Below are 7413 nucleotides of genomic sequence, written 5' to 3'. Positions count from 1 at the left end.
TCATTAATATGCTAGTTGTGTGGTTCTGTAGACATCTTTACCAACTAAAGGTCTGTTCTCTGTTTCTAGTTTGCTGAGAGAATTTTTCTTTGTATCATGAATGGACATTAGATGTTTATCAGTGCTTTTTCTGTTTCAATTGATACATGTGTATGATTTTTCTTCTTTAGTCTGTGGATCTAATGCATTACAGTGATTGCTGAATGTTGAACTTGCCTTGCATATCTGGGAAAAATCCACTTGTTCATGGCATATAGCTTTTTGCACATTGCTAGATTTGATTATCCGTGGCTTACAACTTGAATTGTTAGATTTAACTACTTCCAGATTAATCGAATCTCTCATTAGAGGATTCCATTACAAAATGGACAACTTGAAACTAAGTGATAGAAATTTTACAAAACAGGGTCCATGTATCAAACAGATGAGCTAGATTAAATAGTTCCTTTCTAGCCCTAAGATGTCTGTCATACTGTTATGTTAGAGGGGAGTACATAACACCCTTAGAATGAGTGCTCTCTTAAAATCTTCTTGAAATAACTTAGACAAGAAATTATGAGTTGAGCTAGGGATCACTGAATTGAGGTCCTACATGATCCCTGGAAGAAAGTTGTTGGGAGCAGTGGTATTTTTTCCTGTGAGACACTGTAGCATATGAGTGAGTTAGATGCAAACAGTTTCATGGGAATTCACAGTGGAATCAGAATATCTGATGTCCAGAAATGCAGATATGGAAGGGTTTGGCAAAGAGAAATCTGTGGGCCCGTTGGAGGAGAACAGGTATCATATCTGTATCATATACTCATACTATTCATCCATGGGGGTAGCAGCAATGGTGTATGTATTTTGACCTTAACAACTTTATCTTCACATAAAGTATTTAATGAAGACATCTGGATTCTTTAACATGAAATTGAAAAACTCGAACTTTATCAGACTGTTCAGGAGGCCCATAGGATGATCTATGTCTCTATCGAGGATGGTTTTTGTTTTCTTAAAACAGCACCCAAAGGGTTTTTGACTCTCATTCAATTAAGACAGAAGCATAACTGAGATGAAGTTTTTTATTTTATACATTTTTCAGAAGAAACATCCTTACCATCACCTGTTTGAATGACTCATTCTCTGCATCATCAGGGAACCAAAGGAACCCCACTTGCTTTGGTCCCTGGAACACACTGGAAACACTCTCCCCTCTAATGTCCACATGGGTCACTTTCAAGATTTTTCTCATCACCTTCTGGTAAACTCCTTTTTGATTGTGTAACTTTAAAGCTATAATACTTTTAGTGTGACTGACTGTCTGACACACTATATTTTAATTATTTATCTACTTATTTCTTATATCCTTCCCTTCCCAATTTAGAGTTAAGATCCACAAAGGTAGGATTTTTGTCTGTTTTGTCCACTGATGAGCTCTCAGGATTGAGAACAGGCTGGCAGCAAGGAAGGGTGTCAATAAGCATGTTTTGAACTAATGACCAAACAAACGAATTACCAGAAATACAATAAGCCAAAGTATGAATAATTTTTTGATGGGAAGTAGGATTTATTGGAGGGCATGAATAAGGAGGGGGTAGCACAGAGGTTCTCATGAATGCAGAGCCCACCACTTGTTCAAGGAGCTATGATTAAGAATGTATTGGATCCCGTAGCCATCTGGATGAACCGTTTTTCAGCCACCATGTTGTCAAAGTCATCTGTATTTAACTGAGTAATGCCCCACTTGTTGGAGATGTAGATCTAGGGAGCAATGGAAGGAATGGCATCAGAAAAGGTAGGACCAAAGCACAGCTGACATACTGGGGCCAGGGAACTTGCCTTGGCCCTGTGTAGGGCCTCAGTCACATGCTCCTTGTTCTTCAGCTTGATATGGATGGGCATGATGACTTGGCCAGTGTGGACCCTGGCCACTGTGCCCTGAGGCTTTTCAGAGATACCCTGTATACCTATCTGTAGCCCACTGGGGATGGCATGAGGTCAGACATGAAGGTCCACTCGAAAGGGCTGTCTCCAAGGTCCCTTAGGGCAACCCATACAATCAACTGACTGCAGACACCACCAAGGAGGCCACTGTCTGTAGGCATTACTCGCTGGGCCCCCATGGAGAAAGAGCTCCATTGGTTACAAACAAAGTGTGAGTATCCTTAAAGTGGGCAGTATGATTCTCCTTGCTTCTTCCTCAAAAACTGAGGCAGAGAAACAGATGGTTAATTTTTATCAGTTGTTCAGTTTGCTCCTTGAAAACTGAAAATACCAGTAGTGCTTGGGATATAAAAAAGCCTACATGAATTTGAGCAGGTTTTATACTTTAATGTTGATATTCGGTGACATAATTCTTACCATTACTCTCATGGTTAAGATTTTCCTTCATCAAATAAGTGAAGAAGTAGTGTTAGTTCAGAAAAAGCAATGTATTTCTATGTCATCAAGATCTGTAAAAAGTACTATTAAAAAAAAAAGTGTAAGTTTTTAGCAAAAGCAACCACATGATTTAATGAAATTTATTTTATCAGTTCTTCACTGGATGAGAAGCAATGGCCATTTTGCACAAGTTCATTAAGATAAGTAGAGATTGGGGGCAGCCCTGGTGGCGCAGCAGTTTAGCGCTGCCTGCAGCCTAGGGTGTGATCCTGGAGACCCTGGATCGAGTCCCAAGTCAGGCTCTCTGCATGGTGCCTGCTTCTCCCTCTGCCTGTGTCTCTCCCTCTCTCTCTCTCTCTCTCTCTCTGTGTCTCTATGAATAAATAAATAATCTTAAAAAATTATATAAAAAAAAGATAAGTGGAGATTGTACTCAGCCTCAATTCGAGTGGATCTCTGGGGGAATTTACAACAATGTGTCCCCTTTATGGACTTCCAAGTACCAGCCTCACAACAATAATGCATCTCACAATTGGACTTGAACTGGCTTCTTTCTAGAAACTGTGGGAGAAGCTACATTGATGATTTTGCCTGTAGGTAGGGATACATCCCAGTCTGTGCAAAAACAAACACTTCACAACACACTAAAGACTCCTTTTATTGGCCTTATCAGTACTACTTACTGTTGTTGCTGTTGTTTTAGAAATTTTACTTAACTCTTTCGAACCCAGTCTCCACCTCTGAAACAGGGATATTGGTCACAGTGTCCTGCTGCGAAGCGAGAGGGCAGACTCCGGGATTCCTGGAGGTACAACTCTGTGCTGGGATTCCTCCCAGCGCTTTCGGGTCCCAGGCAGACCTCCTTCCTTCCCTGTTGTCTTCTTATTTGTGCCAGGACCCAAGTAAAAGATCAGTAAGAGTAAGTGGCTGTGCCCAGGTCAGGAGTTCTCATCCATGTAATTGGCTTTTGGATTATTTGAGGTTGTAGAGAGCCAGATGGAGTCACAGGATCAAGCAGTGATGTAAGCAGCCAAGACCAGATATCACAGAAACCAGAACAGGCTGGAGGTACCAGGAACTGATAACCAGCAAAGCCAAGAGAGCCTGGAGGAACTGGGGACTGCTACTCTCTGGAACCAGAGGAGTCTAGCAAGACCCAAGGCTGGTTAAGCCCCTTTAGAAGGGAAGAGTTCTGCAACAAACTCTCAGACTCCCCAGACGCTGTCCCTTCTGTTGGGCTGGCGAGACTCGGGACCTCAAAACGGCCGACCCCAGGCCAGCAACCTCCCAACAACGCTGCCTTGCTGCCCTACCTTAACTTATTATTATTTTTTATTTTATTTTTTATTTTTTTAGTTTTTATTTATTTTTATTTATTTTTTTAATAAATTTATTTTTTTATTGGTGTTCAATTTACCAACATACAGAATAACACCCAGTGCTCATCCCGTCAAGTGCCCCCCTCAGTGCCCGTCACCCATTCATCCCCACCCCCTGCCCTCCTCCCTTTCCACCACCCTAACTTAGCTTACAAGACCTGTAACCCTTGCCCTAATCGGAATGCTGCCCTGCCCCCATCTTCCCACCACTGAAAACTCATTATAGACCCCCCTGCGGTTTGCCTGGGCATGACTTCCCTGGCCTGAGACTTGCCTGTTCTCTCCCTCCCCTGCGGGTCGTGGAGCCTAGAACCTCGCCGAGAGTGCGTCCCATTAAAAGCTTGTTTCAACCAACTTTTGCCTGGCCTCTCTATTCCATTTCACGACCGATCAGATTAAACCTGACACCTTCCACATCTGACCTCATGTGCAAGGCAGCTGCCCCCACAGCTCTGCCCCGAGACCTCTGCACAGACATCCTGCACAGCCCAAGTGTAGCAAACAGTAGGCAGGGAATGCTGAGGCCTCACCTCAACTGTGCGCTCAGGGACTGACTTCATGTCTGGCTTGCTACTTTCCTACCTCTTGGTATATCCTGTTTGTTGCATGACTTTGTCTTGTGCTTTGCTTTGTGTGATGGGTAGGAACCCAAATCACATGCCTAGTGAAATGCCATTGAATTTGGGATCCTGAACCTGCTTTATAACTGTGTTAAGTTTGTTTTATGTCTGAATAAGGCAGACATCATCGAAAGACACAACTCAAATCTTTGCCTTCATAGTGGGCTTGCAACCCAGGCAGACCTCTTGCTCCTTTCCCTCCTGCAGCCTATAAGCCTGTGCCAGGGGGCAGTCCCTTAGAACACCGAGCTCTTGGGCACATGGGTGGCTCAGCAGGTGAGGGTCTCCCTTTAGCTCAGGGCATGATCCCAGGGTCCTGGGATTAAGTCCCGCATTGGGCTCCCCTAAGATTACAAAGATATTGCTCTGTTTTCTTCTATAAGTCACAGGGCTTTAGGGGATCCCTGGATGGCTCAGCAGTTTAATGTCTGCCTTTGGCCCAGGGCATGATCCTGGTGTCCTGGGATTGAGTCCCATGTCAGGCTCCCTGCATGGAGCCTGCTTCTCCCTCTGCCTGTGTCTCTGCCTCTGTCTCTATGTGTCTCCCATGAATAAATAAATAAAATCATAAAAAAAAGAACACTGAGTTCTCAACAGAGTGACCTTTTGAAACTAAAAGTATTAAATACATTAAATTTTATTATGTAAATTATTTCATCATCTATATCTTGAAGCATAGTAATAAGATTTATTTGTTGAAAGGATAAAGGAATGAATTCTAGTGAACACAGTACAACATTTTTAAAGGCATGTTTCTGAGGAAATCAATTTTTTTTTAACATGAATGAAATATGCTATTAAATCCCATCTTTTTGGAGCATTAGTCATTATTTATGTATGTATGTCTCGTTTTACTTAAAATATATGCTCCTAATTATTTTTCTTTTTAAATAGTGAGTTCTTAAATTATCAAGTTTCCTTTTTCTGTGAATTTACCACCTTGAATCTGTTGTTACAGCATTTCTCTGAATGAGAAATTATCCATGTCGATGTTATCATGGGAAAAAATGATACATATAAAAATTAATCAATACACTCCTTTTAAGTTTGTTTTGATTTAACCAAAGACACTTTTCTGTAATAAATACTAACTTCCTACAAAACTGATCCCCCAAAATAATTAAATGTGGTGAGATTGTGTGTGCCAGGGCACCTAGTATGGTCGCTGGTACTCGTGCAGATTCCAACTGAGAACACACTTCCTGCACTGGGGCTGCTAGCTCCCTGAGGCTGGGCTGGCCACGCACCACTGTCCCCTCCTGATCTGCAGAGCTTGCCACCTTGCAGCTCCAGGGAGGATGAAATAGGCTGACGTGGGAAAAGCACTTGGAATAGTTGTTGGAGCATAACAAGGACTCAAAAAATGCTAATCAGGTGATAGTGATGATGATGATGATGGTGGTGATGACAGTGATGATGATGAAGATGATGATGGTGATGAAGATAATAAAGATGATGATGGTGACAACAATAATTATGACAGTGATGATGGTGATGATACAATAATGAAGACAATGATGATGATGAAGTTGAAGATAATGATGATGATGATGGTGACATTCCAGGCCCCTGAGACAAGTTGCCAGAAATTATTACTTGTAGTACTTTCTAAAGATCACTGATCTCTATTCTTGATAATGCCTGAAACCCATCAATCTGAAAAAATGCATTTGTGACTTCCCACATGGACATCGGGTATCATAATAAAGGTAATGAACAGGGCAGGTGGAGATAGGACATTTTCTGAAGTCTCCAAGGGGCACAGGGGGACTGTCACACTAAACAGATCCTCTCACTACATTCTGCTGTGCTCTAAATACTATTTCATCTTTTATTTGTTTTATAATGGATGTGAATGGCCACTGCTCTTTGGTCCTGCATCATGGCGTGAGGCCCGGTGCACCCTCACCCACGAGGCTGGTTAACACTGTGCCCCATCTCCCGCTTTCTCCCCATCTTCTGAGGAAGACCGATTCTCTCCGGCTCAGGCCTTCTTCTGCACCATCTCCTCTCCTCTCCGATCTCCTCTCAGGTCTATTTGTTTCCTTTCTCTCACTTTCCCTGCATCCTTTCCCTCACTTAAGAAACATGCCTGAGTGTACCTCACCACTCCTGCCCTATGTCAGCTACCTCTCTTTCCTGGTTCCCTTTCTTTATGAGAAAGCTTCTTGATGGACAAGATGACAGTGAGCACCTCTTCTTTATAAATCATTCATCTTTTGGCTTCATGCCCTTGGCCTTGGTCTTCTTCACACCAGCATTTCTACTGAGACATCATTCAAGGGTGCCCTTCTGTTGACCCAATCCAAAGGACTTGCTTACTGTCCTTCCTGGAACACTTAGCCCATGCTACCAGCTATTCTGCATTTCTTCTCATGTTTCTGATTATCTTGTGTGTTTTCTCGTGCTGGTTTGTCTTTGTGTGAATATCCCTTAGATAGTGATACTGCCTAAGGTAATCTGTGCTCTTTTTCTGTCTAAATGTCCTCCTGGAGTGATATCAGTCACTATAATCTCTATGTTGGTTACAGTCAAATATATGTCTAGCATCCATCAGTCCTCTGTGCTCTGTATTTGCATATGAGAATGGGTTTAATGGCATGCCTGCAAAGTCTGGTTTGAAGGCCATGCATTGCAGTCTTGATATTGTCATACCGTCTTTCTTCTGAGGTCACTATGCTCTCTCTTCATTAGTTCCCAGTGTGAGAACTTCTTTAAATAGATATATCATTGTTCACATTTGTGATCTTTATCAGCTTAGATTATTGCATTTAGGTAGCTTTTGTTTACTTAAATCAGACTATATTGAGTTCAGTTTTCTTTGTATAAATAGTTAAAGCTTTTTCCCAAATATTTTTATTAGAGCATGCATTTTTTAATTAATTTTCCAAAAGACACAAATGAGTGTGGATCCACTGAAAGTACCTCATAATCCTAAATTAAACACCATTCACAGTAAAGAAAACTAGCCAGGATTAAGGATAGTCTTGAGTAAGACAGAGTGGTCTATTGGGAGACCCAACAGGCAAATATCACTTCATTATATTACA

At 41.9% G+C, this 7413-nt stretch overlaps 1 non-coding gene and 1 pseudogene across 1 annotated transcript; both read right to left on the bottom strand.

The window, feature by feature from the left end:
- Window positions 1–1591: 1591 nt before the first annotated feature.
- LOC111099015 lies at window positions 1592–6301 on the bottom strand (annotated as a pseudogene).
- Window positions 2006–2139, bottom strand: LOC119869905. The gene has a single exon (XR_005354890.1). It is a non-coding gene; the product is annotated as a small nucleolar RNA SNORA70 (small nucleolar RNA).
- Window positions 6302–7413: the final 1112 nt, after the last annotated feature.

Source organism: Canis lupus, chromosome 1, assembly GCF_011100685.1.
Source record: "Canis lupus familiaris isolate Mischka breed German Shepherd chromosome 1, alternate assembly UU_Cfam_GSD_1.0, whole genome shotgun sequence".
NCBI classification, from domain to species: Eukaryota; Metazoa; Chordata; class Mammalia; order Carnivora; family Canidae; genus Canis; species Canis lupus.
The sequence above is the reverse complement of the archived record's forward strand: the minus strand, read 5'-3'. Positions and strand labels throughout refer to the sequence as shown.